Source organism: Rhinoraja longicauda, chromosome 11 (assembly GCF_053455715.1).
Source record: "Rhinoraja longicauda isolate Sanriku21f chromosome 11, sRhiLon1.1, whole genome shotgun sequence".
Lineage (NCBI taxonomy): Eukaryota > Metazoa > Chordata > Chondrichthyes > Rajiformes > Arhynchobatidae > Rhinoraja > Rhinoraja longicauda.
Window position 1 is genome coordinate 43,257,812 of NC_135963.1, and position 12,693 is coordinate 43,270,504.

Below are 12,693 nucleotides of genomic sequence, written 5' to 3' on the forward strand. Positions count from 1 at the left end.
GCTGGAGTAACTCAGCAGGCCAGGCAGCATCTCTGCAGAGAATGGGTGACATTTCGGGTCGAGACCCTTCTTCAGACTGATGTTGCAAATATAATGTTGTTGGAAAACTTATCATTCCATTACAGAATATAATGAACACAAGAAATAAAACCAGAATTAACAATTGCAGCTGTTGAACCTTCTTCACCTGTCAATAAGATCATGACTGATCTTCTGTCTCAAAAACATTTTTCTGCCCTGTCTCCTCATTATCTGATTCCTCCAAGTAAGTCTGATAGGAACATTGGCTGACTGGTTAATGTGCATCAAAAGCTTTTCACTATACCTCAGTACACTTGACAATACACTAAACTAAAATTTAATGTTAAGAGAATGTTAAGTGTATATCCCTGTTGATGATGTACTACCATTGTGAAAAGGAGGAAAATCTAGGCTTCCATTACCGTAACCAAAGTCTTCCAGTAACATTTCCTAAAAGCCTTTTTGGCTGATACCAACTACCAGATTGATATTGGGGAAATATTCTATCATGTTTTTGAAATCTCAACCAAAGAATGTATACAGTCTAATCCTACAATCAATCAATTTGTGGCATATACTTACACTTCAAAAAGTATATTCACGTTTTTTGGTTAGATGTCACAATTTGAAAAAAGAGAAGGATTAGATGGTTTAATATATGGCCTGCAAGGAAATCAAATCAAAACCAAAATATAAACTTGGGTTAAAAAAAATTTGAACTGTTATATGAATAAATAACACAACCAATCACGAGCATGGAGACATATTGGTGTCATTTGGTGTAGACACCTTGGAGAAAAAAGAAAATATCATGAACAGCATTAAGATATATGAGATCCATGGCGACTTGGCAGATTGGATTTAAAATTGACTTGGCCATGAAAGACAGAGGGTGGTGATGCAGGGATGTTTCTCTGTGGCATTCCACAGGGATCAATGCTGGACCTCTGTGTGATATACATAAATGACTTGGATGAAAATGTACATGGGCCAATTAGTAATTTTGCAAACACTAAAGTTGTGGATCGTGAAAAAAGTTGGCAAAATATGCAGCAGGATATAGATCAGTTGAAGATAGTGGCAGATAAATGGCAGGAGATAATCCAGACAACATCCATATTACAGGAAGGATGTGGCCATTTTAGAGAGGGTGCAGAACAGCACCAGGATGTTACCTGGATTGCAGTGCATTAACTATAAGGAGAGGTTGGACAAACCTGGTTTGTTTTCTCTGGAGTGTCAGAAGCCAAGGGGAGACCCAATAAAAATAAATAAAACTATGAGAAGCATAGAGGGGTAAGCTTGTGAGAGTCTTTTTTCCAGCATTAAAAACATCAACTATTAGACAATATAGCTTTAAAGGCGAGAGGGGGAAATTTAAAAGAGATGTGCAAGGCAATATTTTTAATGTAAAAAGTGTGCGATAGGGACCTTGAAGCAGACACAATATTGATCGTTAAGGGACATTTGCACAGTCACATGAACATACACCAATCAGCCAAAACATTATGACCTGATGAGCCAAAACATTATGACCACCTGCCTAATATGCTGTTGGTCCTCCGTGTACAACCCCCATTCGCAGCAGGGTGTGTATTGTGTATTGTGACACATTCCTCCCGTGACCACCATTAAAATTTTCTGTGTCTTGTGCCACAGTAGACCTTCTGCTGGTTCAGACCAGATGGGGTAGCCTTCATTGCCCTCGCGCATCGATGAGCCTTGTGTGCCCAACACCCTGTCATCGGTTTGTGGTTTGTCCCTCCTCGGTCACTGTCGGTAGGTACTCAACACTGCTGACCGGGACAACCCCACAAGCTTTGCCGTTTCATAGATGCTCTGACCCAGTCATCTGGCCATAACAATTTGGCCCTTGTCAAAGTCACTCAGGTCTTTACTCCTGCCCATTTCTCCTGCATCCAACACATCAACTTCAAGAACTGATTGTTCACTTGCTGCCTAATATATCCCACACCTTGACAGGTGCCATTGTAACAAGATAATCAATGTTATTCACTTCACCTGTCAGTGGTCATAATGTCTTGGCTGATTGGTGTGCATGGAATGGAGGGATATCTTCCATGTGCAGCCAGTTGGGGTTAGCTGGGGCATTATGGCAGGCATAGACATAGTGGGCCGAAGGACCCGTTCCTCAGTTGTATTGTTCCATATTCCACAGATGCACTGGTTTCCCACCGAAACACCTTTGGCCTGGGTAGTGCTGATGTTTCTGGAGCCCAACCTTAAACTTTGCCTCTGTTGCTCCTGCAGTACGGAAACAATGATGTTATCACTACATGGCTCAGTGGGATGAACCATCCAGGCAATATGCAGCAGCTGCCCACAAGGGCAGGTGTTGTGCAGACAGTGATGGGTGGTACAGCTGCTCGTCAGCAAGACACGGGATCAGGCCTTCTCCCCGAGAGTATCAGCAGCACCTGTTCCATGTGCTGTCCAGCTTAACAGTGGTTGCTGACCATGGAGCCTGTTTCCTTCGAGGCATTTGTGGACTGGGGAGGACAGCACAGCACAGCCAAACAAAGAGAAGGTACTTTTCATCATATCCCAAGAATGGCGATGAGAGAGACTGGAGACTCTGACAACATGTGGACCAGCTGCTGATAATTCCCAGCATTGCCACACTGAAGCATACCACCTGAGCTGCAGATGTGAGCCCTGCATCCCACGGGTTAGCCGGCCATACTGCTCATCCATCCCAATGTGCACAATACCAGCCCTCACAGGCAGCTTCTGCACATTGACTCAGTGGCTCCACATCACATGGTGACAAAATCATTTTGACTGTGGGAGCCTCAACTGACTGCTGAGTCCTTGTATCTTCTCAGCACAGCAGCAGGAAGGACTGGGCTTTTCATCCATTCAGTAATGCCATGAGGATCCTTGATGATAGATGCCGCCTTTTTGAACCAGTGCCTCATTTAGATGCTTTCATTGGTGATGCGAGCTGTGCATGTGATGGACTGGGCTGGGAACACTCTCCAAAGACTCTTGCATTCCTGTGCCTTTAAATTACTGGACCAAAGCAAATGACGAGTTTATTCTAACAAACTGTATGAACTTGTTGGAGTATTATATGAGATGTCGAATCTCAAAGCAGAGGCACAGACATGCTTTCTTTGTGATTCCATCTTTGTGTTGGGCCCAAGACAGATCGTCTAATATGTTAACGCATAGGAATTTGAAGCTGCTAATTCTCTCCACCGCCCAACTGCCGATGAGCACTGGTATGTGGGCTCCTAAGTTCCATTTTATGAAGTCAAATATTAGTTTCTTGGGGTCTCGACCCAAAACATAGCCCATTCCTTCTCTCCAATGATGCTGCCTGTCCCAATGAGTTACTCCAGCATTTTGTGTTTATCTTCGATTCGTTTCTGGGGTTCGTTGACGTTCAGCGCAAGGCTGTTAGTGTGCCGCCACTCATCCAGGTGTTCTTTTTCTCTCCCCTGCACTCTGACCAACTTTTCACATACAAAATTATACTCTGATAAAGGTTTACAAATAATGGACCTGATAATCATGTGGAAACTTTGGGGAACAGTAGATGTGGCATGGGTCAGAACTTCCATCCAGCCAATGCCATTATCTCCCTATCGACTCACAATTTGCAGAAATAAAATCTCTCCAGAGATTTGTACCAAAATGAACTTTTGTGCCAATGTCTAATAGGAAGCACTGTACTCTGATACCTATATTTTCCATGTAATTTACATCAATTTATAGATCAGGCACTTAAGTATTTAGAATTCTTGGATATCATCCAGCTTCAAAGAACTTAGAGAAGGGGTCGATAATTAAGATGACAAATGCTCAAGTTTTGTGTACTTTTTTTTTAGAACATTCAGCCGGCATGTCTGTGCTGTTTCCCAGCAGAACCACCCCCATCAGTCTCATTCCCCTGCAATTCTCATGACACGTTTTCCTCTCACATTCCTATCAACCCCTGTTTGGTTGTTTTGTCATCTACCTACCTACTAAGGGGCAATTTATAGTAGACAATTAATTTACCCGCATACAGTATCTGTGGGATGGGGAACAAATCTGGAGTGTCTGGCAGAAACCCACACAATCAGAGGGAGAACATAAAAACCCAATGACACCCAAGGTCAAGATAAAACCTCGGTCCCTGGAGCTGTGAATCAGCAACAATACCCGATCTGCCACCATGCCATATTATCCAAGATTTTTCCAAATCTCTCATGTTTAGTTTAGGTTAGAGATACAGCGCGAAACAGGCCCTCAGTGCCGAACAGCGATCCCCGCACACTAACACTATCCTATACCCACAAGGGACAATTTTTAAATTTACCAAACCAATTAACCTGCAAACCTGTACGTCTTTGGAGTGTGGGAGGAAACCGAAGATCTTGTAGAAAACCCATGCAGGCCACGGGGAGAATGTACAAACTCTGTCCAGACAGCACTCGTAGGGATCAAACTCAGGTCTCCGGCGCTGCATTCGCTGTAAGGCAGCAACTTTACCGTTGCGCCACCATGCAACCAATATACATGTTACACAATATACGTGATACACAATATACAGAAATAAACATACCAGAGATGTAGGCTACAGACTAGAAAAATTGGTAGAAAATAAATATTCAGAAACAAAATATGCCACCATAATTATCTTCAAACACAATGTTGAACTCTTCATAACCCAAAACATAAGCTTAATATGAAGGACTCTTGGAATCATTGAAAAATTATTGGGAAAAAAAGATTATTCAAGAAATTTAGGGAAAGATGCAGAATTAATTTAATTTCAGCAGCATATTATTAATCAAACCTGAAATAACAATATTATCTCTGAAAAACCCATGGAACCAAACAATCAAATTAACAGCAAAAAAAAAATGAAATTGGGTTGCAATTGTTCGCACTATTTCTGTACCTATCATCCAAAAGATTGAGGAAAATAGTCAGTCTTCTTTATTTGATTTTGTCTGATTATTCACATATTAGCAGCTGATATATACACTGGCTGTTTGTTTGACCCTTCTAAAAATTAATTGCTCGATTGGCTACAGCTGTTGAAGGACTTTGTCATGAAGATTTCTGCACAAGTCAGCTGGTCTTAGAAATAATTCCACGAATGGGCATCTCTTGGAAGACCACGACAAACCAGATATTGAGCAAGACCACACACAACAGGGAAGTCTATGGTGACCAAGATGTCTATTTGAGCTAGTCCCATTTGACGGCATTTGGCCCATATCCCTCTAAACATTTTCTATCCATGAACCTGTCTAAAGTCCTTTAAAAGTTATAATTGTACCTGCCTCTAGTAACTCCTTTGGTAACTCATTCCACACCTCCAAAAATGGTGTTTCTCAGGTTCCTTTTAAATCTTACCTCTTGCTTTAAATCTACACCCTTTAATTACAGACTTCTCCACACTGGAAAAATAGACTGACCATCCCCTTTATCGATGCCCCTCATGATTTTATATTTCTCTATAAGGTCACTTCTCAGCCTCCTACCCTCCAGGGAAAAATAGTCCCAGGCAAACCAGCCTCTCCTTATAACTCAAGCCCTCCAGCCCCATCAACATTGTCATGAATCTTTTCTGCACCATTTCAAACTTGCATCCATCCGAGAACTGGGCAACCAGAATTGCGCATTATACTCCAAGTGCAGTCTTACTAACAACTTGTACAGTTGCAATATGTCCAACGAAGGCAAGCCAAATACCTTGTTTTCCACCCTGTTGAGCCGAGCCACCACTTTCAGTGACTATGTACCCATACCCCCAAGTCTCTTTGTTCCACTACACTTTCCAGGAACTTACCATTTGCTGTGCATGTCCTGCCCTGGTTTAAAGACTCCCTTCACAATACTACGCCAATCTATTTTTCAAAATACTAACATGAAATCATGGTTCAAGCTTGTGCGCTTAACATGATGCCCTCATTGAAATTTGCCTACTGCCCCAATGTATCTCCCCGTTACATCTAGGCTGGCATTAATGTACTACGTTTTCACAATTCTGAGCTGTTCAGGTGTGTGTTGCTACTCGAGGTAACCACTAGCTATATTGAGCTCATGTAATTAATATGGAGATGCTCTCTGCCAGAGTTACAATCCATTTTCCTAGAATCACATTTAACTACTGATATTATAGGTTCTACACCCTTTTAAGGGCCTGTCCCACTTCGGCGATTTTAAGGCCACTGCCGGCGACTAGGCTGTCGCCGACAGTTCGCCAGGGTGTCGCGGGCATGATCGCGAGGAGTCTTCAAAGAATCGTAGTGGATCTCGGCGCGTCGCTGAGAAATCATCCGGTATGAAATTTCTCGGGGACACCTGGCTTATCACCAGGTATCGTTGCTAATTGCGGGCGCTGTCGCATGCTGGCCCCAGGTTTGCTAGGTTCTCTTAGATGCATTTAGAAGCACGTAATATTAAATTAAGTAAAGTCATTTGAAGATACCATAAAATACTTGTGTTTAACCAATTTATTTACCGTCAGGACATTTGACAGGTAGATTGGAGGCGACAGTTTGACGGTCAGGTAAGTGTGGGAATTTTCGCGATGTTTATGGCCATCAGCGATTACATTTAAAGTAGGCTCCCAACCCAGATTTGCAACCCAGAAACCAGATATGCATCTCCCGTACATTTTCAAAGAATGCCCACACTCCGTACAAAAATCCATTTAACCACGTTTAAAATTAAATTTCTTAATATTACTATTAGTAAACTGGAAGTCAATCCAGTTTATGCCTTGTTACCGTGAAGCTTGGTTTTCAAGTAACCCAGGCAAGATATTTCAAAACTCTCAAGTAATTACCGACTTGTCAGTGATTTCAGCAAAAATTAGGACGCCAGAGAAGCATTGACAGCATGGGAATTTCACGATGTTTCAGAAGACGGTGTAATCTCGACCTGACTCAGCATTGTCGTGGTCATTGTCGTAGGGTAAAAGAAAATTTTGGTGATCTGCTACGACTTTGACAGTTGCCGGCAGTCGCCTAAAAAATCGCCTAAAGTGGGACAGGCCCTTTATTTTCCCTGTGATCAATGAACCCCCAAAAAAATCCATGAGGAATACTGCAGTCAATATTCTCCATCTGGCCTAACTAATAAGTTAGGAAAGTGTGAACATCGCTACAGATGATGAGGGGGGAGCAGAGACAGAGAATAGTACTAAAATTAAATAAGCCAATCTTGGCAAAGGAGATGCTATAATAACAGGAGCTTAACTTAACATCCACTAGGCATTGCATCATTTCTATCCTATCCACAAATACTAAACTTCTAGATGTTCCCTTGTAACTTACATTTAAAATTGTGAAAGGAGCACTAATCTAAACCTGGAATTTATGTTTCTCTCCTCTTTTGAGGCTATAAATATTTTCCCTAATAGTTATATCAGTCTTTAATGTAGTAAACATTACAAGGCACTGACGACATTTCACATAGGGTGTTATTTAGCTTGTGATCAAAAGTTTGTTCAAAGGTTCAGATTTTAGTTTTGTTTATTGTCACATACACCGAGGTACAGTGAAAAACATTTGTGTGCAATGCATGATTACAATCTAGCCATTCACAGTGTACAGATACACGATAAAAGGAATAATGTTTAGTGCACGATAAATTCCAGTAAAGAGTAATTAAGGATAGTCCAAGGGTCGCCAGTGAGGTAGATGGTTGCTCAGGACCGCTCTCTAGTTGTTGCTAAGATGATTCAGTTGCCTAATAATAGCTGGGAAGAAACTGTCCCTGAATAGGAAGTTTGCGTTTTCACACTTCTGTACCTCTTGCCTGATGGGAGAGGGAGTGACCATGGGCGAGACTCATCCTTGATTATACTTCTGGCCTTGCCGAGGCTGCATGAAGCGCAAACGGAGTAAATGGAACGGAGGTTGGTTTGTGTGAAGGTCTAGACTGCGTCCACAATTCTTGCAATTTCTTGCAGTCTTGGATGGGGATGTTACCAAGCCGTGATGCATCCCGATTAAATGCTTTCTATGCGCATCCGTAGAAGTTGGTGAGAGTTGTTGGGGACATGCCAAACTTCCTAAGCCTTCTAAGGAAGTAGAGGCGTTGGTGTGCTTTCTTGGCCATTGCCTCGATATGGGTGGCCCAGGACAAGTTGCTTGTGATATTTACTCTTAGTTATGGATCTGATAAAATCTTATTTAACGGCAGAATTGGGATCCTTGAGAGTCCATAAGGGTTGCACATGCACATATTTATTTGAGGATTTCAACAAAAAATAAACTCAAAAGTTACCCTTGGTTGAAAGCTGCAGCTGCCATGGAATAACTCCTGGGCATGCAGTGGCTAACTTGCCAATAGAGTTCCCATCTGGATAATGAGGTGGTAGTGTTACCGAAAAGCGGAAAATAATTTCTGGAGCTATTGGTAAGTTTGATAACACAAAGAACTGCAGATGCTGATTTTCCAAAAAAGACAAAAAAGTCCTGGAATACCTCAGTGGGTCAGGCGACATATTGTCTACCCAAAAATAAAGAATTCAATGTTTGTACTGGATCCAGCAAGCCTTGGCAGAGAGAGCAAAAGTGTTTGCCAAAATGGTCACCCAGTCTATGTTTGGTCTTGCCAATGTAAAGGAGGACACATGGGGAGCACCAAATGCAGTAAATGAGATTAGATGTACACGAGTACTCTGCTTCACCTGGAAGGACAGCTGGGGTCCCAGGAGGACGAGATATAGGGACAGCTGTTACATTTCCGGTGGCTGCCAGGGGAAATACCTGGGGAGCGGGTTGCTTGAGTGGAAAGCCATGAGTGAACCAAGGAATTGCAGAGGGCGAGGTTGCTGAGGAAACAAACAAAAAGGGGTGGGGATTGGAAGATAGGATTTGTGCTGGGATTACATTGAAAGTGACAGAAATGTGGGAGAAAGACTTGTTGGATGCAAAGACTGGTGGGGTAAAAGGTGAGGACCAGGGAAACAATCTTTGTTGGGGAGAGTAGGAAAGAGAGCAAAACTGCAGGGCACAGAGGAGTCACTGGTGAGGGATCCATCAATAACAGCAGGGGGGAAATCCACATTTACTAAACAAAGTGGACATCTCGAATATCATCTCGGGAGCAAATGCAACCGAGATAGCGAAATTGGGTGGCAATTTTGCAATAGGCAGGGTGGGAGGAGGAGTAGTCCAATAACTGTGGGACTCCAGCACATGGTATTGGAGGTAGGGTACTGACATGGATCGAAAATTGGTTGACAGACAGAAAGCAAAGAGTGGGGATAAATGGGTCCCTTTCAGAATGGCAGGCAGTGACTAGTGGGGTACCGCAAGGCTCGATGCTGGGACCGCAGCTATTTACAATATACATTAATGACTTAGATGAAGGGATTAAAAGTACCATTAGCAAATTTGCAGATGATACAAAGCTGGGTGGTAGTGTGAACTGTGAGGAAGATGCTATGAGGTTGCAGGGTGACTTGGACAGGTTGTGCGAGTGGGCGGATGCATGGCAGATGCAGTTTAATGTGGATAAGTGTGAGGTTATCCACTTTGGTGGTAAGAATAGGAAGGCAGATTATTATCTGAATGGTGTCAAGTTAGGAAAAGGGGACATACAATGAGATCTGGGTGTCCTAGTGCATGAGTCACTGAAAGGAAGCATGCAGGTACAGCAGGCAGTGAAGAAAGCCAATGGAATGTTGGCCATAACAAGAGGAGTTGAATATAGGAGCAAAGAGGTCCTTCTGCAGTTGTACAGGGCCCTGGTGAGACCGCACCTGGAGTACTGTGTGCAGTTTTGGTCTCCAAATTTGAGGAAGGATATTCTTGCTGTTGAGGGCGTGCAGCATAGGTTTACTAGGTTAATTCCCGGAATGGCGGGACTGTCTTATGTTGAAAGACTGGAGCGACTGGGCTTGTATACACTGGAATTTAGAAGGATGAGAGGGGATCTTATCGAAACCTATAAGATTATTATGGGGTTGGACATGTTAGAGGCAGGAAACATGTTCCCAATGTTGGGGGAGTCCAGAACCAGGGGCCACAGTTTAAGAATATGGGGTAGGTCATTTAGAATGGAGATAAATAAAATATTTTTCAGTCAGAGAGTTGTAAATCTGTGGAATTCTCTGCCTCAGAAGGCAGTGGAGGCCAATTCTCTGAATGCATTCAAGAGAGAGCAAGATAGAGCTCTTAAGGATAGCAGAGTCAGGGGGTATGGGGAGAAGGCAGGAACGGGGTACTGATTGAGAATGATCAACCATGATCACATTGAATGGTGGTGTGGCTCGAAGGGCCGAATGGCCTACTCCTGCACCTATTGTCTATAATCTCCTGTGAGGGAGACAGAAAGATTAAGAAAGGAGAGAGATGTTCAGAGATAGTCCAAGTGAATTTGAGGACAGGGAGGAGGTTTGTGATAAAGTTTATGAATGAACGAGTTCTTCATGGATGCAGGAAGCAGATCTAATGCATTTGTCGTGGCAGAGAAAGAGTTGGAGGATGGTGCCAGTGTATATTTGAAACAAGGACGATTTGATGTAACCAACAAAAAAGCAGGCTTAGCTGGGGTCCATGCAAGTGATCAGACCATTGATTGTCAATCTGGCTTGAGTCTAAAATGTAGGCCACAAGTTCAGCTTTCCAAAATGGCACGGTTAATTAAATAAATTTCTGTCATTTAATTCATTTATAACTTTTCCATTTATGACCTTGCTGTCATCCCAAAATCTTTAAATCTGCTGCTGTAAGAAAGTTGAAGTTATTTAGTTCTGAATGCTTTTTTATTGAAGTACTATTAAAGAATAGTAATGCAGGAGAAACACCAGTGCTGAACCTTTACTTTGTTTGCTTATTCCACATACATGCTCACGGAAAAATGCTGACAAAGTTCTCTAACATCTGAGAATCATCTGATCTTGTCCCAGTTTCACATTGTGCAAGAGTTGAATAAAGAGTCATATTGTCTAATCCTGCATTGTCAGCAGTTGTACAAATAATATTTCTTATGACCTTAAATATTTACTGCTCATGAATCCACTTGATCAATATTCCCCAGTGCTTTATATTTACTTAAGACCAATTTGCTGAAGATAAAATTGCATTTGTTAGGCTTTAAATTATGTTAATTGTTCAATTGATTCTCAGCAAGATAATTATATAAACAAAATAAAGTATATATATTCTCACCTCAGCCTCAAGTGGGCAAATTCTTGTCAAAATAAATTGAACTCTAGATGCACAATCTCCAGAAAGGAGAAACAACCGCACAACATCCGTCCTGTCAAGCCATCTCAGCATCTCATATCTTTCAATGAAATTATCTTTCATCAGTTCAAATGATTATGATCTCTCCTATGTCATATCTTCTTACAAGAAAGCTCTATCAAATCAGGAACAAACCTAGAATTTTTTGTCTCGTTATCGCAAGTATATGCTTCATTACAGAGATCTCAAGTACACAAAACTACCCAAGTGCGATCTCCCCCAAAGCTACCTGTAATTGCAGCAAGATTTGCTTACTGTTCAACTCTAATCACATATCATGAACCACCCTATTCACTTAATGAACCTTTATTTTAACCGTTTCATTGATTTTGTTTTTCTTATCAGACACGTATTTTCATTTACCAATTTCTATGATTGTAGTTCTTTAACTGAATCCAAAACACAACCTCAATCCAATAAGTCCACACATGGCACATCCACTGCTCAAGACATGGGATCCATGTCAAGTATCTTGCTCGCTAGGCTCTCAATAAAATTCATGTCAAACACCATTCCCTTGTCTATAATACGAAAGACTTTGAAATGGCTATGGTGTTCGGAGTCATTTGTGGCCGAATACCCTAACTCTGACTTACTCCTGTACCTATGATAATTTATGTGACTGGCTCAGTTATGTTACCCTGCCTTTTAGATGATACTAGAAAAGAGGGCCCGTTGGGCCCGTCCCCACACCCCCCATTCTCTCCTCCCCCAGCCCCACCCTTACTCTCCAAGTGTGCCCGTTGGGGAGGGCCCGTTGGGCCCGTCCCCACACCCCCCATTCTCTCCTCCCCCAGCCCCACTCTTACTCTCCAAGATGTTTTGGTTTTTTTTCCTAATCAGATGTGCAGTACTTTGGTCAACGTGGGTTGTTTTTAAATGTGCTATACAAATAAAAGTGACTTGACTTGACTTGACTTGACTTGCAATAACAAAAAAGACTTCTTGGAAGCTTTTCGAAACAATGTAGCCGCCGTCACAAGCTGAAAACTAAATCCTTGCTGAAAACTAAATCCTTTTCTGTAAACTTTTGGAAACAAATGTAGCCCCTTGAAGAAAAGGGTTAGAAATGAAAAATTTAAACTTTAATATCTCTCTAGCTTTAAAAAGGTAGCTTCAATTTGAACGAAAGTACTTACAATAGTTGCCCAGGTTAATGGTGAATACGGCGGTACAAAAATCGTAGCGCTTTGGTGTACCGTCTAGGAGGAGTAGGGTTTGTAAGTAATCTTCCGTACATACACATATACATACATACATACGGAATGTTGGACCGCAGAGTTTTAGTATTATATAGATAGATAAAGCTCAAATAACCACACATGTTAAACGTACGAATGGACACGTTTAGCCTACCTCTGGTATTCAGTAACCAAGGTTGTAATGAAGGCTGAGCCAAGTGGCCTTGGTGATCATCAGTACTGACACATTAATTTTATTCAAC

At 42.0% G+C, this 12,693-nt stretch overlaps 1 protein-coding gene across 1 annotated transcript in view; it reads right to left on the reverse strand.

The window, feature by feature from the left end:
• Positions 1-12,693, reverse strand: part of pde4ba (phosphodiesterase 4B, cAMP-specific a) — a 444,556-nt gene that overhangs the window by 396,345 nt on the left and 35,518 nt on the right. The gene's annotated exons all lie outside the window — the stretch shown is intronic.